Source organism: Chiloscyllium punctatum, chromosome 3 (assembly GCF_047496795.1).
Source record: "Chiloscyllium punctatum isolate Juve2018m chromosome 3, sChiPun1.3, whole genome shotgun sequence".
In the NCBI taxonomy this organism is placed as follows: Eukaryota; Metazoa; Chordata; class Chondrichthyes; order Orectolobiformes; family Hemiscylliidae; genus Chiloscyllium; species Chiloscyllium punctatum.
In genome coordinates this window covers 49923732-49951646 of record NC_092741.1, presented here as the reverse complement: position 1 = coordinate 49951646, position 27915 = coordinate 49923732, and positions in this window count along the sequence as shown.

Below are 27915 nucleotides of genomic sequence, written 5' to 3'. Positions count from 1 at the left end.
TTTTATTCTGTCTGATGTTTAGTTCCTTAATTTTAACATTTTCGCCGTCTTCAACTTTTGTAAACATTGAACCCAAATTATTCATTTCTGCCAGCACTGTCCAATGTGGAGCTGGTGACTCTCATAGTCTGCTTCTTTCTTATTCTGTCAGACAAATGACAAATGACAAAGATCTCAGTGTTAACACAGTTGCAATGCAAAAATAACATGGATCTACCACTGACACCTTGTCTACAATTTGGGATAAGCCATGGATGAATAAATCAATTCAACAGTCACCTGAAGAAGAGCTCATCTGGATAAATCAACACAGCCAGAATCCATCGGCCCTAAGCATCTTTAATTGCTTTTGCAGTTGGAGCCTCCACATTTAAAAAAAAATGTTCATTGAGCTAAAGTTATTAAGATAAATGTAAATTATTATTAAACATTGTAACATTTTCATTTTCTATTATATGGAACAAATGCATTTTTACATGGATATACTTTGAGAGGAATATAATATAGATTTCATTTACTTCAGCAGTTCCTCATTTTCTCATAATGTTGGATGAGAATGTTATTCCCTTGTGTTAGTATTCAGCTGAATGGTAATAACTTACCTGTCTTTTCACCATTAGCAACAAGGAAAGCCAATTCATACTTATGAGCAGCCAACTGAAGATTAAAATTCAAAAGAAAAAGTAAACAAAAGCACACCAGGTGCACATTTTCTTTGCCCATTCTGAAGATTGACTAAACTGTCAATTGCTTTCTGCACATTTAAGCAAATAGAACTTGTAGGTGACTGAATTACAATTAAACGTACTGCCTGCCGGGGAACATGTTGTCTCGTATGCCTAGTGTAAAAGGTCAAGTCCCACTGCCTATCTTGCGTATCTGTTGATGTAAAGGTGATATTTCTGGAATGATAATTGAATACCTTCTTTTACATATCACACCTATCATTGACTAGTTGTCATTGAACTCTGCTGATGACATGGAAACCAAATAGAACCTATTTAATCAAACCAAGTTAGTCCCTACTGGAAACTGATGCTATATTTCCCTTTAATTCACCATAGATTTGCTGAAGCCTCACTCATTTTCAATGGCATAATTAGTAAGATATAATCAGTTATCTCCTCTCTGCTGCTGTGCTTGCAGCAGGTTTTAACTCTGTCGGTTAAAAGAACTATTTAATAAACTTTAATCTACATCAACCAGCGAATTTGAGGATCGTAAGCCACCTCTCTATCATCCTACCATTACTAATCCTTCATGATTTTCACATGGGATATGTTCAAGATAAATTCTAAGATATGGATAGTTTTTTTTCCTGACGGGTTGATCCGAAAATGGTTAACAGTGGAACCTCAATGGAAAGTCTGGCAGCTTAATGTAGATTTGGCATCTATTCTTCTTTCTGTGGACTTCAACCCAGTTGGCCAGAGCACTCATCAAAAAAAAAGGCTGAAGCCTTAATTTTGCACACAAATACAGGTCAAAAAGGTGCCATTTTAACTGCTATTTTCACCCTTGCCTATCACCAGATCCTGCTCCCATTCACTGACCCTGTATGATTAAAGTTGCAATGTGGTCATGGTAAAAAGGACCTTTGACTTTCTGAGCCACTTTTTTGGAAGCTGGTTGTAGTTTTTCTGCTTGAGCAGATTTGAAAGCTTATGTAGTAATTGTGTGTTCTGTCCTCAGCTTGACAGCAAAAAATTACTTTGAACAGCAATGTATGCTACATAATAAATGGTATATTAACCAGCCACGACAGAGACATGAGGTAATTGGATGTCACAGGACTTTGGAATATCTGTGACCTTGGGTAAAAACAGTGTCTGAGGGGCAGCAGCAATGATTTCATATTCATATAATACCATTACTGTCATGAAACATTCCCATGCGTTTCACACTATAAAACAAAGTCTGGCAGCAAGACAAAACATGAGCTATTAGTTTGCACGGTCAAAACCTTGGTTGATGAATCTGATTTTCAGAAGGAGAGATGTGAAGTCTGGCAGTGGAGAGGTGTTGGAGTGTGTGGGGTGGGTGCATGGAATTCTGGAGCATGGGGCGAGAGTCAGTTAAAGGTTATGAGTAGTGGGGTAATTATATTTGCAAGAACACAAGGTGCCAAAACCAGAAGAGTGCAGAAGTTCAGAGGGTTGTGCAGTTGGAAAAGATTACAGAACTAGGGATGTCTGCTTGGAGTTATCCATCTGCAAATCCTTCCTATTTCACATGCTCCAAATACCTCATCACAGCAGCTCTCTGTACTGTCATAGCTTTGTTAGTTTGCTTATCCTCCCTGCACTCTGTGTCTACACAAGGTGCAATAGAACTGAGGCTTCCCCAAAGCTAAATTCTAGATCTACTTGACTCACAGACACACCCCTACTGTCCCTGACCATGGACCAAATTTGACAACATTAACTTAAGAAGTGTGACTGCCTTCTGATTCACAGTGTCAAGTTACTCCTCTGACTTGCTGATTTGTCTATTGCACAGACACCAGCCAAGCAGCTCTGAGCAGAAGTTCCTTGTGCATGAAGCACTTACTGCAGAAGTTAATACAGGATCACTTCTGCATCTTCTAGCTCCCACATACTATATCTACAACACATCTCCTACCTGTACATCTCAATCCTAACCAACTAATTAAATGGGATGTTAAATATTTTAAAAATCATTGTTTTTAACAATGTGGTTCAGCTCCAGTAATGTCTCCTGATTTAAACCACTTGGCCATCATTACCTCTAGACATGACCAGTCTAAAACATTTCCTCCCACATCCTACCCTTTATTAACTCTGCTACTTCGGTCTTAACTCACAACTGTTCCCATTCCCTTATCATTCTGCACTTGTTGACTTGATCAAATGTTCATCTTTGTTTCCAAATTCCTCCATGCCTTTCTTCCACCTAATCCCTGTAATCTCTTCCAGCCACAGGCCCTTTGATATATCTGTGCTTCTCTAATTTTATGATAATTATTCCACATTTGGTGGCTGTGCCTACATTGCCTCGAACCCAAGCTGAGGAATTATCTCCCTAGACTTTTCTGCCTCTCTACCTTGTTTTTCTTATTTAAGGCATTCCTTAAAGTTTACCCTTTGAGCAAGATTTTGGTCATCTCTTTGTGTGGCTTAGTGTCAAACTTTATTTTATAATGGCTTTGTTTTGCTAATGGTCTCTACCTCTGGTTTAAAGTCATGTTTGACACCCTAATCCTAACCCTAACCCTATCTCCTGCCAACTGAATGCTACTACCTCTGCCCAGCTGCTGCAGTCAGATTACAATTCTCATTTAAGAGCTTTAAATAGGACAAGCTCGCTTTTAATTGTTTGAATGCACCAGCATGCTCCTTCAGCATCTGTGGTTCAAGGTGTTGCACTGAATACTGGAGACACTGTACAGGATGTGACAGCAGAGAGAACTGTTCACATGAAGGGTCCACATACACAATATTGTCTCCCAATACTGCTGTACTGACTGGATTGCCTCCAGGAGGTTCTGTTTCAATGTTTTGTTTGGTAGTACTTATTGTCTGCAAATGTTTTTTATTATGCTATGCTTCTCTGTGTCTGGGTAGTTCAGTCTCTAGAGGGAGATGGAGGAGGGAGAGTTGATTAGTAATGATTGAATAAGGACCCACCCAGCCTTGCTGGTTTAATGACAGTTATCACTGTCGGAAACTTACAACCTTAGTTTTTCAACAATGGTCAGGGCAATTTAACAGCTCTGTCCTTGTGCTTTCTGAAGTCTGTCAGACTGTACGATCTTCTAGGACCTGATGTCAGTTTCATCCCACCTCCAATAAGACTGAAGGCAGAGTCTAGAATACATTGGGATGCTACCTGCAAGGGATTTTCAGATGAAATCCAAAGGCACCTCTTCATTTTGTGTGATGAAATAAGGAGCAATGCTAAATTCCACATGGGATCATGATGCAGGAAGAAAGCTGTTTGTCTATAGTCACTGGGTTTACAAGTGCATTTATTTGTCAGGTTAATAAATAGGTATAACACTGAATCTTGGACTTCACAGAAGCAAAGTTTGAGTGAACCTGATCCCTCACTCTTAGTCCTCAGAAGAGTCAAGTGGCTGAATGACCTTTTTGTATCCAAATTCCCATATTCCAAATTCTAAGCTAATCCCTTGGAAATAAATTACCTTTTCCTTCTGTTCATCTCCTTGACCAAGGTGTCCACAGCAGTGCCAGAGACCTTTTTTCTGCCTTGTTGAGCCATAATAGTGTTGTCCTTGTTCACACACTTTTTTGCTGTGAGCAATCCAGCATGTTTATGCAACAGAGTGTTCATCCCCTATGAGATGTCCCCTTTTTAAAACCTTTGATAGGATAGGTTTGTTTGTATTTATGTTCGTCTGGCATGAACTTGGGACCCCTGCTGAAAAGTGCAGCTGTACATTAATGCATTTAGTGATGGGCTGTGCATAACAACCGTTAGATTTGAAGACATCACAAATTTTGCAGTCTGTCTACATTGTTGAGGTGTTAAATGTCAATGGTTTTCAGGTCCATCAATCTTGCATCTTTCGTGTATATCAATAACTGAAATGTCAAAGGTAACTGGTAGTGCCATTGGAAACATCAATTTGATTTTCCCAACAGAGTTAGGTTCTGTCAGGAAACTCTACTGCTGCCTCTACTCTCTGAAGTGAGTAGGAGCACCTGCAGCTGGGTAGAAAGAGTAGGGACCATTAAGGACCACAGTGGCCATTTGTGTGTGGAGCCAGACAATGTCAGTCAGATTCTAAATGAACACTTTGTGTTGGTGTTCAATAATGACAGGGATGATGTGGACATAGAGATCAGGGAGAAGGACTGTGATATATTTAAAGAAATTAGCAGAGAGAAGGTTCTGAGTGGTCTAGTAAGTTTTAAAAGATCAGATAAATCACGAGTGCTGGATGAAACGTATCCCAGACTGATAAGTGATGCAAAGGATGAAATAATGGGGTGCTGATAATCATTTCAATCCCTGTCTAACCATTCAGTCTGGAGAAGTGTTTGGGATGTGCATAGGCAGCACAGGCATGATGAATGATAGAACCTTAGGAAGCTCTGAGGATCACAGGGACTTTGATGTGCATGTCCACTTGTCCCTTAAGGTACCAGGACAGGTAGATAAAATGGTTAAGAAGACATATCGGGTTCTTGACTTTATTAGATGGGATTGGAGTTTAACAGTAGGTAGGTTATGCTGGAACTGTATCACAATTTGGTTAAGCAACAGCTAGAATATTGTGTGCAGTTCTCTAATCCACATTATAGGAGAGATGTAATTGTACTGGAGAGGATGCTGAGGACATTTACCAGGCTGGAGAGTTGGAGTTATGAAAAAGGATCAGATAGACTGGGGTTGTTTTCCTTGGAGCAGAGGAGACTGAGAGGGATTGAGACTCAGATATGATTGAGTTATATAAAATTTCCCCTTGGTGTAAGGATCAAAGACCAGGGGTATAAATTGAAGGTTTAGAAGGAATGTGACAAAAATCTATTTTCACCCAAAGAATGGTGGGAACCTGGAACTCACTGCCTATAAGGGTGGTGGAGGAGGCAGAAACCCTCATGACATTAAAGAAGTGTTTAGACATACACCTGCAATGCCAAGGCTCTGAGTCAAATGCTGGAAAATGTGATTAGAACAACTGAGTGGTTGTTTCTGACCAGCTCAGACTTGGTTTCATCAACTCATTGGCAGCCATGACAACGTTAGTCTGAGGATATGGAAAAGCACATCACCCTGGCAATATGCCTAAGACATCTACAATGTTGAGATTCAAAATCTCCAAGACCTATCTATCTCATGGACTTTGCATTCCAGACTATCTTCCTTCAAGAGTATGAAACCTTCTGAGTGTATGACTCACAAACATTTGGAAGTGAGTTGGGTACATCCTTTGGAACTCTGTCTTAGGAATGGACCACTTCGGAGAAATCAAGTGAAACCAACTGCACCCCCTGGAAATGCATTGCCGCCATTGTGAATTCTGTTAACACTGTGCCAGTGTCAGCGTTAATTATCTGTGTAAAATGGAGCTAAAAATATCTTCTTGAAGACACAGCTTCAACCTGAACACTTAGCAGACCCATGACAGCTTGTTGAAAAATGCATGTTTCAAAACAGGCATATGAAATGTGGTCACTAGTGAGTAAGGGAAGTAGAGTTGGTTATCTCCCAGTACTGCTTTAAATGCCAGCACTTAAAACTGAAGAAGAAACTGTACATAGATATTAGATCTTCTTTACCTGAAATTCCAGAAAAGTACTTGCATGATGAAAGGAGGTCAGGCAAAGGCAACATTCAGTGTAGTCCCTGAAGTACATCTCCCTACAAATCAAGTATTTGAGCAGAATCCTTTTTTCATATGCTTGCAACTAGAATGCCTGAAATATTGATGATTCTTCTTGAATAATCTACATGTTACAAATAGGAAATGACATTGGTCCCTTGCTGATGTGTTTGGAACCTTTGCAAGCTTTTAACGTTTAACATTCCTGCCAATTTCTGTTATCATCTTTACAGTTTTTTTCTCTTTAAAGACAGAGCAGTCTTAGCATCAAGTCAATTTTTTTTCACCAATCAAAAGTTACAGTTTCAGTTGAACACTAGTAGTTTCTGTTACTTAAACTGATAGGTGAAATATTTTCTTTTAATACTGAACTGTTTGAGCAAACAGATTCACGTGTTGATGACTGGTACAAATAAATTGATGTTTTCTTCATTTATCTCTGCATCACTGTCAATTTGAATTAACAATGAATCACTATAACCAGGGAAAATATTGTGGGATAAGATAACTGATTCTCATTGTAATGACAAGTTTCTGGTCACTGTCTATAGGCATAGGAAAAGGTCCAATTTAGAGATGAAAACTGAGATTTAGTCATGGAGGCTGGATTTAATGAATACTTTGTACCTGTCTTTCCCAAGAAAGTAGACATTACACAGGTTGTGATGAAAAAGAAGGCATCTAAGATACTTGAAGAGTTTACAATAGTCTTGGAAGAGGGTTTGGAAGGCATGTCTGTACTTAAAATTGATTAGAAATTGGGACTGAGTGAGCACTGGGAGCTAAGATGCACACACACTCATAGCATTGAATTTCAAAGGTCAGGCTGAGAGAATGGTTCATAAAGCATGAGGTTTATTAATAGGGACATAGAGCACAAATATGTTAAACATGTATAAAACACTGGTACAATCTCAGCTGGAGTACTGGGTCCAGTTCTGGCAACACATTTTAGGAAAGATATGAAAGTATTAGAGAGAGTGTAGAAAAGATTCATGGGTATGGGTCTAGGTATGGGATGAAGAACTTCAGTTGCATACATCAATTAGAGAAATTGAGATTATCAAATCAGAACTCAAACAAAAAAACAGGTTTCTCATTGTAATGACAAGTTTCTGGTCACTGTCTGTAGGCATATTAAAAGGTCCAAGTTAGAGATGAAAACTGAGATTTAGTCATGGAGGCTGGAGCATAGCTAAAGCGTTTAATGAATACTTTGTATCTGTCTTTCCTAAGAAAGTAGATATTACACAGATTATGATGAAAATCTTGAGAAGTCTGAACAGAGTAGATTGGCAACAGCATTCCATTGGTTTAAGAATGGAAAGGAAGACAGCACAGGCTTTAATTTGAAACAAAAGCAATGGCGATATGAGGACAATCTTTCTCATGCAGTAAGTGGCATGGAATTTATCCTTTGTAGAGGCAGTGAATAAATAATGGACTGAATCTGGCTTTGTTCTTTACCATATTCCTTCTGTGATTCTGTCAAGTCAATAATTTACAGTAAAAACAGACATGAACAACTGAAAACATATCAGGGGACATTCCAAGGCATCCCTGAAGGTTCCACATCCATATACTGTAAAGGGAATTCTGCAGATGACAAATTGTTGAAATATCCCTATAGAATAGAATAACAATTTATTATAATAATTTTTACAAAAGAAAATGCAGTGAAATGTTTTATAAGTTGCCATATCACGCTGACCCCTATCAGAGTCATTAACTACTGTCCTGCTTACACCAGTTCTGATATTCACTCCCCTTAATACATTCACTGTTGAAATATTTGCTTAATCTCCTTTGATGACTAGACTGTTCAGGCTTCAATAGCTTTTTAAGGCAACAAATGAAAACTTTTAAATGAAAACTCTTATTTTTTTCTTCATCTTTATATTTCTCACAGTAATCCAAAATATATAGTCCAAGTTACTGATTTACTAACTATTTTAAACAATATTTCATTGTTTATCCCTTAACCTTTATTCAAGTAGGATTAACTCTGATGTTTTAAATCTTTCATTATAAGTACATCCTTTCATTTTTAGTGTCATTCTGATGACATTGCATCTTTACATTTGCTTCAAAAACCTTAAATAATACAATACATTAAAATATACATTGAACTTTGTTTGTGGGCTAATCAGTGTCACACACAAAATCATCACATTCATACTGTTAAAGTTACTTTCTCTAGATCATATCACTGAACAAGTTCCAACATGGAAACCCCATATTCACTACTAATTGTAAATTACAAATCCAATGCACACATTTTTTATATTTCCTAGAATATGGGTTTTACTGGCTGGATCAAAATTACCCTTGAGAGGTTGTGACGATCTGTCTTTGTGAACCTCTGCAGTCCCTGCAGTGTCTTTGGAGAGGGAGTTCTAGGATTTTGACCAACATTACAGAAGGGACAGTGATACACTTCCAAGTCAGGATGATAAGTGGCTTGGACAGGAACTTGCAGGTGGTGCTGTATCCCATGTATCTGCAGCCCTTACCCTGCTTGATGGTAGAAATTATGGGTTTAGATGGTTTCTTTAAAGGAACTTTACTGAATTTCTATAATGCATCTTGTAGATGGTACAAACTGCTGTTACTGAGCCTTGATGCTGGAAGGAACATATGTTTGTGGATCTGGTGCCATCAAGTGAGTTGCTTGGCCCGGCATGATGCCAAGCTTCTTGAGTGTTGCTGGAGCTGCACCCATCCAGGCAATTGGGAAATATTCCACCACACTCTGACTTGTGCCTTAGAGATAGTGTACATGCTTTAAGGAGTCAAGAGGTAAGTAACTTGCTGCAAGTTTTGTAGCATCTGACCTGATCTTGTAGCCATTTTATTTATATGGCTAGTGCAGGTCAGATTCTGACCAATGATAACTCACGATGTTGATAGTGAGAATTACCATTAGCCAGAAACTGAACTGAAACAGCCATATACTCTGACTTTTGCTTTATTGTATTGAACCATTTAGCTCTCTCCTCTACCACTTGAACTGTCATAACATGCAGCTTCTTCTTCACAACTCTCTTTATCAAATACCTTTTGAAAGTATAAATTTAGCACTTTCAAAAATATCCTGCTTCTATATGCTCGGTAGTTTTGTCAAAGAATTCAATTAAATTGGTAAAACTTTATTCATCTTCTACAACTCTGAGGTAACTGCCCTTGTTTAACCAACCATACCTTATAGTGCTCATTAATGTCACTTCTTATTGCAGAGTCCTATGACTTGAGGTGACCTCACCTACATTTAGCTTTTCTTGAACAGATACTATAATGTGTTGAAGTCCTTTTGTCACCTGGTGTCATTTAGTTCTAAAATTATCATTGCCAGCATTTTCTATTTCATTATTAACTTCCGTTAGTATTCTGGAGAGAATTCCTGACTCTGCCAATTTTAACTTGCATTTATCCTTTTCCATAGTGTTGCCTTTTAAATATTTTTATCTATTAGTTGTTCCCCTGTGCTGCTCCTTCAGTCCTTTGTTCATCCTTCACTGTAAATTCTTAATCTAACACCCTTATTCACTACTTACTAATCTGACTATTTCTGTCTGTTTGATTTTGACTGTCATAATGTTGAAAGCAACCAGGAGATCATTCTTGCTTTCAGCACAGCAACTTGTCTACAAATGGATTAACAAAACATTCACAGAAAAGGATTATTAAACATCAATCATGAATAATTCCTACAGTGTTAGACAGCTGTGGAGTATTTTTCTCCAGGTAGTTTTGTGAAGTTAATGAATGGAAAGATTTGAAACAATGCCATGCTAGTCGGAGAAAGAATGAATTATCAGAAGAATCGTCTCTACAATTATAGAGATTGTTGTAATCGGTAAATATACTGCAGTGGAACAGGCAATAACAGCCAGGAAGTGTAAAAAAAGACTTGTAATACTCCAGCAGTGACTGAACCTGGGTATGATGGAGGTACAGTGCTCCAGGAACTTGGGTTCAGCAAAGAGTGTCATCTTGTCCAAGAAGGTTTACAGAATTTGTCAACCACTCAACAAATATCACTCTCAACTTCCCTTAACCTCTAACCAGCATCTTCCCTTTAGGTGGAGTCCAAGACTAGAGGCTATAAATATAATCCCTAATAAATTGAATGGGAAATTCAGGAGTAAAATCCAAACAGTGGTCAAAATATCCCATAAGGAGTAACTGAGGCAAACAACATTTTTTTTTAATGTTCATAGAATGTAGACATCACTGACTAGACCAGCATTTAATGGCAATCCCCAATTAGGAGTTAAATACATTACGGCAGATCTGGAGTTCGGCTAGACCAGGTATGGATAGCATATTTCCTTTCATAAAGAGTATGAGTCATTGCATTTTTATAATCATTGGCAATAGTTACATGGTTGGGATTAGGCTCACTGTTTTCTTAAACCTCAGACTTTGAACTCCAGGAGATTAGCCTTTGATTCTGGCTGACTTGTATAATGACATGAGTACTACACCATCGCCTCCGCATGAAATAAACTGAACCAGCATATGGGGGAGCAAGTAATGGAATGATAGGTGATGGGGTTAAATGAAAAAGGGTGAAAGGAGACATGTGGAGTACCAACACTGGCATCGACCTGTGAGTTGAATGGTCTGTTCCTGAACTGTGAACCATCGAGGTATGCATGATGGAAGTGCCTGGGGATTTGTAATGCACTATTTTGTTCTGTTGGGCCAAATATTCCCAGATCCTAAATGACATGGGCATTGATGAATCATGGTTTGGAAAATAAGATGTGATTGGCAGAAATGAGATTCTCTATGCCAAGAAGAAAATGTCTGATTCTCTAAGTACATGTTGGAAGGTGTGATGAGGATCATGCAGTTGAGTAGTGAAAAGTCTATTTGCATCTATTTTCATGCATTAACATGGCACTATTATTGATATGTAGTTTCCCATTCACCTACATGCTGGGTGGAAACTACCCAGTGACAATTACTGACATGAAAGTCAGAGTGGATAGCTGGTGACTGCAGCACAACTCTTGTTCCTCCAGGCCTCCACCTTGAGATACCTGTAACCAACATCTCAGGTCACAATCCATGGACAGTGACAGCTGCACAAATGCCTCCACCCTCACCCATCCATGAAATTTGATATTGATATGTGCAATCAATCAGCACTCCCATGGCTGATCTCTGACAAACTTACAATATAGTCCTGCACTTCAATGCTACAATTTGATAGGCATCAACACCTTTTATTGTAATACTGTTGTCAGGACCCAATGCACATGGATATGCATCTACCTTGTGGATTGAACCAGAGTTCATCTCAGGGTTCCTTGCTTGCTCACTTAGTGCTCACTCATTCTGCGTCTACTCGGATGCTTATAGCATGTCTGCCTTGTATTTTTGCACTTTGATTCTCAGCCAAAGCTTAAACTTTCTGTCTTGCCTTGCTATTTAGCACAGACACAAATGTAGTAACTTGCATTTAGAGGGTGATTTAACAGTTTGGATCAGCAATTGGCTAGCTGAAAGAAGAGAGAGGGGATGGTTGATGGAAAATATTCAGCTTGGAGTTCAGTGGAGTACTTTGTAATTTTTATAAATGACCTGGATGAGGGCATAGATTGATGGATTAATAAATTTTCCCAAGAAAATAAGGTTGGTGGCATTGTGGATAGTGATAAAGGACGTTGTGGGTTACAGAGAGACATAGATAAACTGCAGAGATGGGCTGTGAAGTGGCAAATGGAGTTTAATGTGGAAAAGTGTGAGGTGATTCACTTTGGAAGGAGAAACAGGAAAGCAGTGTACTGGGCTAATGGTAAGATTCTTGGTAGTGTAGGTAAGCAAAGAGATCTCAGTGCCCAGCTACATAGATCCTTGAAAGTTGAGCTGAGCTGGGAGAACTGCACAAGTTTTTTTAAACTTGAAAGCTTTCCGCCTGAAGCAATATCTGTTAGCTGTAAACAAATTGGCCCTAAAGTCCATCCAAACTCAGATTTTTCAGAACCTGTGATAGGGTTGGTAAGAAGACATATGGTGTTTTAGCTTTTATTCTTCGAGGGATTGAGTTTCAGAACCATGAGATCATGCTGCAGCTGTACAAAACTCTGGTGTGGCCACATTCGGAGTATTGTGTACAGTTCTGGTCACCACATTACAGGAAGGATGTGGAAGGTTTGGAAAAGGTTCAGAGGACACTTACTGGGATGTTGCCTGGCATGGAGGGAAGGTCTTATGAGGAAAGACTGAGGGATTTGAGGTTGTTTTCGTTAGAGCAAAGAAGATTGAGAGGTGACTTAATTGAGACATATAAGATAATCAGAGGGTTAGGTAGGTTGGACAGTGAGACCCCTTTTCCTCGGATGGTGATGGCTAGCATGAGGGGCCATAGCTTTAAATTGAGGGGTGATAGATATAGGACAGATGTCAGAGGTAGGTTCTTTTCTCAGAGAGTAGTAGGGGATGCACTGCCTGCAGCACTAGTAAACTCGCCAACTTTAAGGTCATTTAAATGATGATTGGATAGGCATATGGACGAGAATGGAATAGTATAGGTTAGATGGGCTTCAGATTGGTTCCACAGGTCGGTGCAACATCAAGGGCCGAAGGACCTGTACTGCACTGTAATGTTCTATGTTGCAATGGTCTACAACAGTGATCAGTTAAGGAATGGATATTTGTATGGTAATGTGCTGTATCAATTTCACCCTGATCATGCGCCAGCGACAGGTGCAGCAAGCACATTGCAAGTACTTCAACCAATTGGCCATGTCGCAAATTCTATGGGGAATAGTCCTCCGCCAGGCCAAAGATAACTCCTGGCTGGTAATGCTTGACCGTATGCATGGCTGGGCTGTAAAAATGATGCTAGCACTAGAATCCTGGATTGCCTGGGAAATGGCTGAAGTCACTTAGGGTGACTTCGTAGCTCAGTGGTTAGCACTGCTGCCTCATGGTGCCAGGCACCCTGGTTTGATTCCACCCTTGGACAACTGCTTATGTGGAGATTGCATGTTCTCCCCATGTCATACTACTAAAAAAAAATCAAACCAGAGGATAGCTGAGCTGGGAGAACTGCACAAGTTTTTTTAAACTTGAAAGCTTTCCGCCTGAAGCAATATCTGTTAGCTGTAAACAAATTGGCCCTAAAGTCCATCCAAACTCAGATTTTTCAGAACCTGTGTCATTTGCAATCTCTCTGAGAAAAACCAAAGAGAGCATAACCTTGTTAAAAGAGTAGCTTCATCACACTGTTGACTGACATAGATTGCCACACCATCCCCTGCACCACAACCCCCCTCATTGCTGACTGTATGTGTCTGTCAGCATGTGAACAGAGCCTCACATTGATTAATTTAAATTGACTGTCCACCACTTTCCATCTTAATAAGAATTGCTGGGGTCAGGGCAGTGTAAGGAGCTAATGTAGGGGCCGACAATGCCAGCCTCCAGTCTTTGTTCTTCCACTGTGAAAATCCAGGCTGTGAATACTGAGGTCGTAGACACCTGGACTGTATTCCCTCAAACTGTGGACACCCATCTAGAATTGCAGGGCTGAGTAGGTTTAAATATGTATTCATCCCAGAGTGTAAGATCTTTATGTATAAAGCAGGCATTGAAGGTAATTAAGCCTGTCATGTTACTTTCTCTGAAATTTTAATCTAAAACAAGAGGACTGGTCGAAGGTTCTCTACAAGGAATGTGTAGGAGTTGTTTTCTATGTCATTTCGAAGGTTGATTAAGCTTATTGTCTCATTCACTTATTAATGCAAAAAAATCTTTACATACTACACATTCAACACTAGAACATCACTTTATATTATTATGTTATCTGGATCACCTTTCATTACCAAGCTGAGCTGTGAGTTATGTCTCAAGGCACCCCTAATTCTCTGGGTTAGAAGGTAGACCTGCATTACATTCACTAATTCAGAATATAAACTGGTTTGACAGTCCTGCTGGATACAAGACGGGGTAAGCTCCATCTTTAGAATGATCTTTCTCTTTGGATTTACCTTCCTCATCTCTTCATAGAATAACCTGTCTTTTTTGTTTAAAACTGGTGGCCTATGGTAAATCTTTAGGCAGTTATCTCCTCTTCCTTGGTTGTATCCAGTATATGCTGCTAGCCAATCTAGCTGATAGGGAAGCTATTTCTACTACAGCTATATTATTTCTTCTGATGCTCAAGTGGTTTTGACATATAAGTCACAAAACTGGGGGATTGCTCTGCAGCAATGCCATGTAGAGTGTCCAGTGTAAAGCACGTTCATTTGATTCATTGCATTTCTGATTTAATAGCATTAAAATCAACGGCAAGGAAGTTGTCTGAATTAAACACATGCTTTGCATACCTGATGCTACAATTGAGTGGAACACAATCTCTACGCTGGAATAATGCTTTATTCTATTGATGCTATAGTCATTCCATCACACTGTCATGAATTTGTTTCCATTATGAAAGATTATATAGTTATGGTAATCACAGATAGTTTGGGTGACCGCGATATCCTTAAGGAACGAATGCTTCGAGTGTTAATTGTTTTTTAGTGAATTTGACCCAGAGCATTTGCCTGGATCTCTGAATTATTAGGTCAGAGATGTTACCAATATACCACCACCATCTTCTTCAAAGGGATGTGCTTTATGTTTAAAATACCTGTGTAATTTTGATACATGCCCGATTAATGATAGGTAAGATTTAAAAAACAACATTGATTAAAAAAAAATCAACTTAGTCACAGCCTGAATCTTCTGTTAGTCCAGCATTGATGAGGTGTGTTGTAGAGTCATTGAGTCAGAACAATGTACAGCAAGGAAACAGACCCTTCGGTCCAACTCATCCATGCCAACCAGATATCGTAAATTATTCTAGTCCCATTTGCCAGTATTTTGCCCATATGCCTCTTAACTCTTCCTATTCATATACCTATCCAGATACATTTAAAACATTTAAAAGGTTACTGAGATTCCCAGCTTAAACTCCTCTCTCTCTGCAACTCCACACAAGTGATCAAAATGGGACATTTCAAAAAGATTTTTAACCACCCCCATAACCTTCCCTTTACATTAAAAAGTCAATTCTGGTTCTTAGTTTTAGGATACTTTTGGTGTTAAAGCTGATAGAGAAATATAAACTATTGTTGCTTTAAATGATTAAATTTATGTAACTTCTTACAGAGCAACATTTTTGGTTAGATAAAAATTTCAACTTCAGTGGGGGACTAACTTAGGTGGGAATGAATGGCTCCAGAAATTATCTTGAGATTATCACGCGTGAGGTCTGGTTTAGTGAGTGACACTGACAATATTACAGCGAGCACTATACTGTGGCATTTCATTTTAACTGAGATTCTCCCACGTGAGATTTACACTCTTTCTTTTGGAGCACTAACTTGTGTCTCGAGATTATTAGTCTAGTGATATCACAACAATAACACCATCTCCCCGGACAGGAGGTAGATTGTGTTTAGAATTCATAAGTAGCTTTAATACGATCATTGATAACAATGGTGGACATGAAGTCATTGTTGCTTGTTAATCTGCTTTGCTAATGCTCTTTAGAGAAGGGTTTCTGCCGGTCATCTATGCTTAAACTGATTTACAAGATCAACAGCAATATGGTTGCCCCTAATTTACCCCTGAATTAATCTAGTAAACTAGATTAATCTAGTAATCTATTTCATGGTCAGTTAGAGATGGGCAACAAATCTTGTCCTTGGCAGTGAAGCCTACAATCTATGAAAGAATAAACATCAATAATACATGTCAGGCTTCAATTCCCTTACAATCTTGGTTTTAACATTATTATGTCCTTCTGTCAATCTCCTGACACCATTAATCTGTGCAGACAGTTTCTCACCAGACACATAGTTTTGCATTAGTGTAATTCCTCCACCTCCTTTAAATGTCATTACATTGTGTTTTCATTTAATTAAAACTGTGAAATGATTGTACAAATGTATGGTTATCAAAGAACAATTTTAATTGAATCTTGTGGTTCATATGATATCCACCAATCCCTCAGGCATAATTTATGATGTCGCTTGAGCCTGTAGTATAAATTCAAGCTATTTTATCATTTGTGGTTTTTTTAAGTTATAGTCACAATAATATTTAAATATTTACTACATGTCAAGGTATATTGGTGATTCGCCCAAACTGTGTCATTTGAAGTACAAGTTCTGCACCTTCACTTGCACCCAAAGCTATAGATGTAGTCAAACGAAGCACAAGTTAGTTTCACAGAAAAATGACACCAATAACTGCTATAGAGTCTTTGTGCATTACATTAAAAATGCAAAATATAAACTGTAAGGAAATAAACTTAGATACACCCTGAATCCACCATCTATTCGTTAAGCATTGGTTACCCTATCTTCAGCTGCTGCGACCCCAGGATCTTGAATTCCCTGCCCTATCTCCCCTGCATTTCCAGCTCTCTCACTTCTGAGAAGCCTTGTAATGGCCCATTTTGACCAAGCTTTACCCACTGTTCCTAATCTCTCCTTTTAAGAAATAAAATACTTCTTGATGGGCTATGGGATGTTTTTGGTGTTAGAACCGACATAATACAAACTATTGTTGTCATAGATGAATAACTATATGCAACTTACTTTAGATTATGGAGAAGGAAAACTTCATACTTGAACTGTGCTTTAGCATGGGCAAAAATTTAACTTCAGCAGAGGTATACATAAGTAATGTACTGGGGTCTGGTTTAGAGTATGACACCAACATCAGTACAGAAAGTACTATGCTTCAACTGTTGCTCTTTAGTCTTCAACTGCACTCGTTAAGGTCCAGTGGTACCATTTTTGAGTTAGAAGGTTGCGTGCAAATCTAAACCCATAGATTGGAAAATGGGATTAGAATAATTAGGTGATTGGTTTTGACCGATATGGACACAAGAGACCGAAGGGCCATTTTCTGAGCTGTATCCCTTTATGACTACTTGAAGCAATGGAGCAAAAAATCTAGTTTGACACATTGTTGCTGTACTGAGTTAATTTTACAATGTCAGACGAGCCATCTTTGAGAAGACATTATGTTGAGTTTCTTTGATGGATGCAAAAGACCACACGGAGTGATTCTAAGAAAAGCAGAAGCATTATTTGTTATATATCCCTCCATTGTCCATTTCTTGAACCCAGTCTGCTGTGTCACCCATTTTACGCCTGCTGAAGTTTGCATGACCCCATACGTCTGTCCCAGTGATCTCAGATCTCTGGAAATCCAGTAATCAAAGTTGAAGAGGGCTTAATTTTTGCTTCTTCTTCATATTACTATTAACATTATTATCATATTCTTGGTGTTATGTCATTGTAAAATATTTATAGTCCACTCAGGGAAGGAATAAATTAGCTCTATTTAAACATTAGCTTTATTTAAAAAACATCTTACAATGGCTTCACCTTAGCATGAGGTTACAAGAGAGAGCAAGAGCATGTAGCACTGCTTCGCTTATAATCAAATAACCCTTTGTAGTACATCTTTCTCCAGGTCTGTGATTCTATTCGTTATGTTATATCTACCATCAACTTTCTGACTTCATTTTTTTAAACACAGCACCCACTGCAATGGTTTTACTAACCTCTCAGCTGGAGGAAACTATGAATGCGTGTCATCTGTATGGTCATTTAGTCTCTGCTGGGCAAAACAAAAATTGATAAATTGCTCTGCCATCAAGCCATCAGCAAGATCTCTCCATGAATGCAGTACTTCTGGTTCATTTGCCTCTGTTTATGGCTGCCAGGGTATTTTGCTTTTGGTAATTTTATAGCATCAAATTAATAATTTATATTTCAATCAATTTTCATTTTGAAATCTTCACTTCCAGTTGAAAAGGATAAATCTACATTAGTCATTTTCTTTTTGCTACATAACCATAAATTTAGTAATAGGGTTCAGAGACTAAAATGGATTTTCTTAATGCACTGCATTCTTCAAGGCAGCAAAACTAACTACAGTTTTGGTATCCTGAGTGCTTTGGATATATATTGTGTGGTTAATGCTTGCATGAAATTGTTTCATCTGCTATTTCAAATGAGGCATGATCCCATTTTGCTAATCTTCACACAGTCTAATTACAAGACCAACATCTACTCGACTCCAATACAAAACTCGGTCTGTTCATTAAATTCACCCTAATATTAACATGCGATAGTTGCTTTAGGGATATGATGAGCTCTTACTATCCATTAGTTTCTTTTGTAGCAGTCAGTATGATTGGTTTGTTTGCTCTGTTCATTTAGGGATAATGAATGCAGCGCCAACTGCACAGAGCAGATTCAAACCTTCCTGGGAGCATTGCTGTTGAGAATAGCTAATCATAATTCTGTAATAATTTGTATATAAATACCAGAACAATTTAATGTTTTTTAAAAAGTAATATTGCAATTATTTTTTTAAAAAGCTCTATCCTTAAATTTAATATTAATTTAGACCATAAGACCATAAGATATAGGAGTGGAAGTAAGGCCATTCGGCCCATCGAGTCCACTCCGCCATTCAATCATGGCTGATGGGCATTTCAACTCCACTTACCAGCATTCTCCCCGTAGCCCTTAATTCCTTGTGATATCAAGAATTTATCAATCTTTGCCTTGAAGACATTTAGCGTCCCGGCCTCCACTGCACTCTGCGGCAATGAATTCCACAGGCCCACCACTCTCTGGCTGAAGAAATGTCTCCACATTTCTGTTCTGAATTTACCCCCTCTAATTCTAAGGTTGTGCCCACGGGTCCTAGTCTCCTCGCCTAACGGAAACAATTTCCTAGTATCCACCCTTTCCAAGCCATGTATTATCTTGTAAGTTTCTATTAGATCTCCCCTTAATTTCCTAAACTCCAATGAATACAATTCCAGGATCCTCAGCCGTTCCTCGTATGTTAGACCTACCATTCCAGGGATCATCCACATGAATCTCCGCTGGACACGCTCCAGTGCCAGTATGTCCTTCCTGAGGTGTAGGGACCAACACTGGACACAGTACTCCAAATGGGGCCTAACCAGAGCTTTATAAAATCTCAGTAGCACAATGGTGTTTTTATATTCCAACCCTCTTGAGATAAATGACAACATTGCATTTGCTTTCTTAATCACGGACTCAACCTGTTTACCTTTAGAGAATCCTCGACTGGCACACCCAGATCCCTTTGTACTTTGGCTTAATGAATTTTCTTACCGTTTAGAGAGTAGTCCATGCTTGCATTCTTTTTTTCCAAAGTGCAAGACCTCGCATTTGCTCACATTGAATTCCACAGGCCATTTCCTGGACCACTCTCCCAAACTGTCTAGATCCTTCTGCAGCCTTCCCACTTCCTCAGTATTACCTGCCTGTCCACCTAACTTCGTATCATTGGCAAACTTCGTTAGAATGCCCCCAGTCTCTTCATCCAGATCATTAATATATAACGTGAACAGCTGTGGCCCCAACACTGAACCCTGCGGGACATCGCTTGTCACTGGCTGCCATTCTGAAAAAGAACCTTTAATCCCAACTCTCTGCCTTCTGTCAAACATCCAATCCTCAATCCATACCAGTAGCTCACCTCGAACACCATGGGCCCTCACCTTGCTCAGCAGCCTCTCGTGTGGCACCTTATCAAAGGCCTTTTGGAAGTCTAGATAGACCACATCCACTGGGTTTCCCTGATCTAACCTACTTGTCACCTCTTCAAAGAACTCTAACAGGCTTGTCAGGCACGACCTCCCCTTACTAAATCCATGTTGACTTGTTCTAATCCGACCCTTCTCTTCCAAGAATTTAGAAACCTCATCCTTAATGATGGATTCTAGGATTTTACCAACAACCGAGGTTAGGCTAATTGGCCTATAATTTTCCATCTTTTGTCTTGATCCTTTCTTGAACAACAGTGATCTTCCAATCATCCGGGACTTTCCCTGACTCCAGTGACTTTTGAAAGATCTCAACCAATGCCTCTGCTATTTCCTCAGCCACCCCCCTCAGAACTCTAGGATGTAGCCCATCGGGGCCAGAAGATTTATCAATTTTAAGACCTTTTAGCTTTTCTAGCACTTTCTCTTTTGTAATGGCAACCATACTCAACTGAGCCCCCTGACTCCCTTTAATTGTTGGGATATTACTCATGTTTTCTACTGTGAAGACTAACGCAAAGTTCTCCAGCTATTTTCTTATCTCCCATCACTAGGCTTCCAGCATCAGTTTGAAGTGGCCCAGTGTCTACATTTGCCTGTCGTTTGTTTCTTATGTATTGAAAGAAACTTTTACTATCATTTCTAATATTACTGGCTAGCCTACCTTCATATTTGATCCTCTCCTTCCTTATTTCTCTTTGTTATCCTCTTCATTTTTGTAGCCTTCCCAATCTTATTTCCCTGTGCTCTTGGCCACTTTATAGGATCTCTCTTTTTCTTTGATAGATTTCCTGACTTCCTTTGTCAGCCATGGCTGTCTAATCCCTCCCCGGATAATCTTTCTTTTCTTAGGGATGAACCTCTGTACAGTGTCCTCAATTGTACCCACAAACTCCTGCCATTTTTGCTCTACTGTCTTCCCCGCTAGGCTCTGCTTCCAGTCTATTTTCGTCAGTTCTTGATGAAATTTGGATCAAATAGAAATACATTTTTTTTAAAATAAACTTTTCCCAGCAGAAGTGAATAACAGCTTTTTTTTAAAGAAAAAGTCCATCAGTAAAGATATATTCCTTTTCTTGTTTGTGTTGTTTGTTGTTTGGCTGGAGATGGGAAGTTCGGGGAAATTGAATGGGGAGGATTTTTATCCACTTTTCAAACCTATTACTTCTTGTTGCCTAATCCATGCCTTCATTCTTCTGGACTTGACTCTTAGAATGCATTTCTACTGATTTGCCATTTTCTATCCTCTGAAAACTTGAGATTATCAGAACTCTCCTGGCTGTGTCTTAACTCACACCAAGACCCATTCCTCTATCACCTTGCCCCCAGGTTTTGCGATGTCTTGATTTTAAATCCTACATTTCAAATCCCTCTATGGTATAGCCTACCCCTTTCTCTGTAAGCTCCTCCAACTACTTAAACCTCTGAGATTTATAAGCAAATCTGAATGTGGCCTCTTGGGCATTCCTGTTTCTAAACCTACCTCTTTGACCACACTTTTAGGTATCTAAACCAATATCTCTTTTTGACATTATTTTGTAATTTAAATATGATTTTAATTCAACATAACCCTTCTTTTAATATCCTTCCCACTTGTTCCCTTCTCAACTTACCTGGTTATTTTTGTTACTGTGTTAGTGATACAACTTTATTTTTGACCTGATTATTAGATACAAAATTTTTAAGATAAGTCATACAGCAATTCAGAGCTTGGACTGCACATGTACTTTTTGAATAAAATACCATTATTTTTATTGACACAATAGTAAAGCATGAAAGCTGAAGATTTGCAACTGCCATGCTCTGATACTTGCGTTTTTACTGCTTTATAAATATATGACATAGGTCATGCAGTACTGAAGAAATTTATGCTTGTTTACATATATAACTAACATTCACAGGCACGTGCATGTCTGAGCTTAAGTTAAGCAATTTAGATGTATTGTATTTCACATTCCTCAGTATGTCATGCTGCAAGAGGACAGGACACAGTAAGGTGGAGATTGAGAGCGTTAGATCACATGCCATGATATAATGCAGACATCATGAGCATGTCACTTAAAGGTATGTCACAAATCTGCTGCGAGACACAACACAACTTCCTCCTTTTCCCAAAGAATAGAAATCCGTTACAATATAAACCATTACTTGTAGGCACATGTTGTCAATTGAACAATTATAATGACATGCAAAAATGAGTTAACAAGATTAATAATGCAGACTTGGTTATCATGTTCTGGCCATTTATTGATTGAATACAGTACAACCTTGATTATTTGAATGAGACGGGTGGGGAGTATTTTGTTCGGATAATTGTTCTGATTATAAACGAGCAGTAGTTTGAGTGCCGGTTATTGAACATTCCTCGGTTATCTGGCAATGTGTGCCATAATACGTTTAACTGATAATTGAATACTGAGCTGCCTAATGCTATTTTTACCGGACCTTGAGATCTTGTTTGGATAATCCGAAATTCAGATAAATGATGTTCGGATAACCAAGGTTGTACTGTACCAATCAGGAGAGGAACATGTTACTCTTTGGTTGCTCTTGGCTGACAACTTGGTTGGCTTGCTGCTAGTTGCTAGCGCTCAGCATCATCAGAGAACCATCACTGTTAGAGTTTTCTTCCTTACTTTTTATGTGCACTACTGGTGTGTTATACATTGGTCAGATTAGATTTCTGTTCTTTTGCATTGTAGCCCCACGATCAGGTATAACTTCACGTAACTTGGGCTCATGCTATATCTTAGAAACTATTGCTGACATCTGGTATCTGAGTATTTGCAAATGGTTTTCACACACTCTCAAAGTTCTCTACCTGCTCACTGGTCATGTTTCTGGTTCAATCTTCTGTGTCTTTGAGGCAAATGTCCTATGGCTGTTTTATTCTCTTTGTTATGGGTGTGTTTTGAATCCTATGAATGGTTACAACACTGAGATCTGTGCCGCTGCTGGATAATTTGTATCAATCAGGTTTAATATTTTGGGAATTCAAGGTAAACTTGCAGATTGGGACTGCTGTGAAAATGCCACTACACAAGATTGATTATCGTTTCTACACTGTATGACAGTATTCTGTAGGTTGTACCATTGAGCACTACTTGTTGGCTTATGTCTTTTAGAATGCTTTGTGGTCATATGGCACTAGATCCTGTAGCACTTTTGGTTTTCACAGCAGGTTAAGTGCCCTTTGACGACATAACATTTTGATGGTCATTCAACCTTATCCTCATCTTATACTGTGGACATGATCTGTGAGGCTGACAATATCGAAGGTTTCATGTTTCAGGTCTGGTGACCCTTCCTCAGAAGGGTTTTGAGGAAAAGTCACTGCACCTGAAATATTAACTGTGGTTTCTCTTCACAGATGTTGCAGGACCTGCTGAGCTTTTCCAGTAACTACAGAATCCACAGTTCTTTCAGTTTTAACATACAAGGCTTGGTCATCTTTTCAGTTTGTTGATTGTTCACTTTATTGATACATTCCCAATCAATTGGAGGACTTTCTGCACCACCAGTACTGTGGTGTTGTACCATCTTATTGGTTAACCTTGTTCCAGGATCTGGTTTATCCTTTGGAACCAGAATTTCTGCATGTGTGTCAAAGGTTCTTTGGTGCCACATGCTTTGTAGATGTGAAGAAAAGCCGGATAACTTCTGGTTGGGTGCAACAAACTGCATCTGTGACAAATCTTGCTGGTTTAGTACACATTGGTGACTGCAGCAACAGTGCTGTCTGCCCCAAAGCATATTACTGATGTCAGTGTGCTAATACGACTTAGTGCTGCATTATCTGGTGACAAGGTTGTTCATAGACTCATGGGGATTCCTTGTATGTGACGTAAGTTAGAGTCTGTTAACTCAGATGTTGATTCATACCTTGAACTGGTTCTTAAATGCACTCCAAATCCTCCATGGATCTTTCTTATCATCCTCTTTAATGATTTAAAATTAGACCTAGACTTAAAAACTTGATATATATATAATGTGAATAACAAGTAATATTTTAAGAGATCTCTTTTCTACATCATTTATTGATGGAACCGTATATAAAATATGCTTGCTTAAATAGCGATAATTTGGTGAAGATGTCACCTGTTGTCTAATCTAAAATCAAATACTTGCCTTCTATTTCCTGTCAAAAGTGTGTGTTTTTTTGGTTTTATTGGAATAGAGCGCAGGGCTTGTTTGATCCTTTCTTTTACAGAACTCACTGTTCTGCCCATGTAAATTTTCTTCTTTTGCAACTATTTCAATTTTTTTCATTGTTGCAGTGATTTTGGGAAATCCTCCTAGGTATGACTCTGTGCCTTTAAGAGATAAAGGCCATTAGTAACAGGTTTCAGCCCCAAAAGTGACTTCTCGCCAAATAAAGAGTGATGCTGTCACAACAGCTTTGGTGTCGTTTTGAAGATTTAAAATGGTGAAACCATCTGACTACTGCACTTAGGTTAGCTTCTGTAGGTTAAAAAATTACTTCTGGATTCCTTAAAATGCATTTTTTGTTTAAACAGGATGGCTCTATATTTAAACTGACAGTATTTTTCGACTGCTAATATTAGTTTTAAGCCTGTAGGACACATTTTATTGTAAATGTTTCTTTTAAACCCATAAGCTTTTTTTATTGTTCTATCCTAACTTAATACGCCAGGAAACTGGTTAATTCCTTGTTTCTTTTTTAATTTTTGTAGAAGAGATAAAGATGCTTCTAGCTTGGTAAGTCTTGAATTTTAAGTAGAAAAGTTGTTAAGTCTGCTTTCTGGTTATGTAAGTTGGAGATCGGTGCTCCTGTAAACCTACAGCATTTTGTCATCTGAATGCCTCATGATTCTGTGTAATCTTCTGTGAGGAATCCTTTACAATCAGTTATTGATGCTTATTGTCACCATGAAATAATAGTAACACATGATATTTGCATTAGAGCATGTAACATAAATATGAGATGTAGGTCATGTAATACTGCAAAATTTAATGAAGTTTTATTACAGCTTCTGCTATTTACATACTCACATTATAATCATAGGCACTTGTGCATCTGGGCTCAATCAAAGCAATTGCAGTGCCATGCAACATAGATCCCTCACTATATAATGCTGCAAGAAGACAGGGTTCAATAAGACTGAGACTTGCATTTGGTCACTTTCCATGATACAATGATGATATCAGCTTCCTTAATGGTATCTGCTGTCAAGTATAACTGAAGAATTAGTATGATATTATTAGTGTGAGGTTCAGCATCTTTGTGTTTAATATACTCCTGTGAAACACCATGATCCATTTCATTGCATTAAAGGTTTTGTACAAGTAAACGTTGACATTATTGCCAAATTTTTTCCCTTCTCTCATCCTCCAAATATATTGGCTCCTATAGTTCCAACACTGGTCACATGCCAGGTACATCACATTTATGCCCTTAATTCATGTGTGAACCTGGACAGTGGGTGTTGACAGTTGATTAACTTTAAGCTATGTCTTCATCAAGCCTGTTAATCTTCTGACCTGAAATATGCAATTTTAACAGCAGGAAGGTTGACAGTAGCAGCCCTGATTAACTGCTATCTATACCATGCACCTCCCCTCTCTGCAGCTCCTGACATTGCACCTTCACGGGACCATTGGGTTGAGACTGTGCCAGGCAGCAAATAAAGAAAAGGTGGACTTGTAACTTTTTGAACATGGGTTTAACTCTCATGCGATAACTTCTTTCATCCTCAGTCCTCTGTCCAATGGCATGTCTGACTCATAGCACCACAATCTCCACCATGAGTTGGACAAAGAGGCAGGCCAAGAATCAGTCCCAGCCAGAACAAGAAGCATACAGCTTTTGTTAGTACTAAGCTAATATGCACTGCCTGTCCACAGGACACTCATGGGAGTCTAAGTTGCTTTGACGACATATATTTTCAATATGAATTCTGTAAGCTAGAGCCGTGTTTTCTTATTGTCATTCATTCACGGAATATGGATTTAGCTGGCTCAGCCAGCATTTATTGCCCATGCCTAATTGTCCTTAAGACGTTGATAGTTAGTTGCTGTTTTTGACCTCTGAACTTCTTGGAGTGCAAGAGCCTCCATAATGCTGTTAGGAAGGGAGTTCCAGAATTCTGACCTATGACACTGAAGGAACAATGATATATTTCCAAGTCAGAATGGTGAGTGGCTTGGAGAGGAACTTGCAGATGGTGAGGTTCCTATGTAATTGCTGCCCTGTCCTTCTCAATATAGTGATCATGGGTTTGGAAGGTATTGTCTAAGGAGGCTTGGTGAATTTCCACAGTGTATCTTGCAGATGATACACACTAATGTTACTGTAGATCAGCAGTGGAAGGAGTAAATGTGGTGTCCTGGATGGTGTCAAGCTTCACTCATCCATAGAAGTGGAGAGTATTTTTAGCATATTTCTGACTTGTGTCTTGTACTGCACTGCAATGTTTTATGTGTATTACTTTCCTATCCTCTGACCTGCTGTCATAGCCACTGTGTTCATGTGGCCTGTTCAGATCAGTTTCTGGTAAAAGGTGACCCCGAGGATATTGAGAGGGAAGGATTCAGTGGTGGTAAAGCCAGTTAATGTCAAAAGACGATAAGTAGATTCTCTCTTGTTGGAGATTGTCAGATTGTCTGGCACTTGTGTGGTGTGAATGCTTTATGCCACTTGTCAATGCAAGACTGAAAGTTGTCTAGGTCTTGCTCAGTTTGGATGTGGGCTGTCTCTAGATCTGTGCATCCTCCAAATAAAGAGTCTCTCTTCCTTTTAAACAACCTGCTGAAAAATAGAGAAATGCTTATCCTATTCATCTGCCAATATTCAAATGTGTTATAGCATGTTATATGGGTCAATTGGCTCAATTGTACCTCTTATTTATTTTAAATATTGTGTTTGCTGTGTATCAGGGGGATTGATGGAATATGTGGACTCCTCATCTTTGTTGTGCACTCCTACTAAAAAAATGTCTGACAAAATCAGAGTCTAATAAACCCACCTGCAAGGTTCAAAAGGCTATCTTACACATCTCAGTTCCCTACATTAATAGGCCACTACAGAGATATAGGTTGTGCTACTTTTTTGGTGGTGATTTGTAAGCGGGATAAAGTACAGCCACAGGAGTCTTCTACCTTTTCAAGTTGTATATCTTCTCTAAAATACCCCTATAAGTGTATTTCCTTCACATAATATTTGCAATTTACTTTTCATAATCTTAATGTGAAGATAAAGTCTGTGAGGACCATCATTTCTCCTTTGGATCCAGTCCAATTGAATGGAATGAAAGCTATGGTTGTGAAGGTCAGAATGAAAGTTATCCATTGAAATTAAATTGGCATTATTCCTTTATTCAGGGCTCAGTTGCCTTTCTCCTCCATGGATAAGGATGATAGTTGAATAAATATGTGAAACATTTTAGAAAGTTTTAGCACTACACTTTCTAAATTGTCCTTTGGAAATTGGGTCAAGTGACAGGTTAAATTAGTTTTGCTTTTATAATCTACAGTCCACTCCAGAATTACGGAATATATGCCATACCTTTGTGATATCTTCATGGAGAATCAGAATAATGTTGGCTAGTTACACCATAATAAAAAAACAAGATTTATTACTAATAAACTCAAAGATGACTGCCTCAACCTTTAAAACAAATAAGTTGCCTCTGTGTGGGACACCTCATTCCAGGATACTACATGCATCATCTCTAGTGAAGACCGACACACGGTATCTGTTCAATTTCTAGAGGACCAACATTTAATTTGTTAACCCTTTTCAAATATCTGGAGAAATTTTTCCCTCTGTTTTAATATGTTTGACTAACTTTCACTTGTGCTGTAACTCCCCCCCACACCATTCTTTTTTTTAAATATTCTGTCCAATATTCTTGCTAGTCAACTATCTTTGCAGAATTATATGTCCTTCAAATGTACCCTTGTTAAAGTGTCTGCTACAGCATTTCCTTTTATAGGCACATGAACAAGCTTTAACGTTATATGGTTGGGAATTAAG